The sequence below is a fragment of the Austrofundulus limnaeus genome, unplaced genomic scaffold (genome assembly GCF_001266775.1).
Source record: "Austrofundulus limnaeus strain Quisiro unplaced genomic scaffold, Austrofundulus_limnaeus-1.0 Scaffold103, whole genome shotgun sequence".
Classification (NCBI taxonomy): domain Eukaryota; kingdom Metazoa; phylum Chordata; class Actinopteri; order Cyprinodontiformes; family Rivulidae; genus Austrofundulus; species Austrofundulus limnaeus.
The window spans coordinates 1,673,972-1,675,081 of NW_013952505.1; positions in this window are offsets into that span (position 1 = coordinate 1,673,972).

Here is a 1,110-nt window from a genome sequence, read left to right on the forward strand (position 1 = left end):
GGATGGATGGATGGATGGATGGATGGATGGATGGATGGATGGATGGATGGATGGATGGATGGATGGATGGATGTGGTCAGCCTGTCATCCAGTAGTCTGAGCCTATAGCAGCAGAACTAAAGAATAACTCTGGAAACTAATCCTAACTTTAGGATTCTCAAAAACGAAAGTCTTAAATGCGGAAATTGGAAGAAAACGTCTTTATTTGTAAGAAATTTGGAACTAAATAACATTTTATTAGGCTCAAAAACAAAAAAAGATTTGTGACAAAATATTTCAGAGGTTAAATTTGCAAGGCCACAGTCAGACTGTTTTTGTATAAGCAGTAACAGGAAACTATCAAACTATCAGCCAAGACATGTTAAACATGGTGAAACTGTTTTGCTGCTGGTTGTAACAACACCAGACATAAGTTTGCACCACTTTCCTGTGGATAAGAAGATGAGAGTTGCCAGGTTCAGAGCAGTCAAACTGATGAGAGACAGATGGACTGGTCCTGCGATGCACAGCCAGTTGTGCTTGGAGCACTTTTCATTGCGTTGCTTCGATCGAGACACTTCTGAATTCACAAGAGAAATGATTTCTGAGGTTGGGATTTATAGACAAAGGAGAACGTTTAAAGCTGATGCTGTACACACACTGTTTAGTGCATTTAATGTGAAAAGATCACCAAAGAAAAGGTTGTTGCTAGCTATTGCTGAACAGATCAAGGCTCAGGTGAGAACACATTCTTGTTGCAAAATTATCTTTAGAAATAGCTAGTTATTRTTAATCATAACCAATGAATGAATGAATGAATGGTTAGATAAATAGCAAACTTCATTGATGAACAGCTGAGAGAACCAGGCTCATCGTTACTGAATTACACAAGAGAAAACCATTGGAAAATTATTTTTGTTATCTCAAGAAAAGGCTCCTCGTTATTTCGTGAGCGTGATACCTCAAGAAAGCCATTGGAAATAATTATGAGCGGAAAATGGCCGCTCTCAGCTTCCGTAGAAACCCATCTACTGTTTTACATGTTTTGATCCATTTTAGGTTATAATTTCTTAAAATACAGTCTTTTTATATAAAATCATTTACATTTCAAGTTTTGAAAATATAAACGTT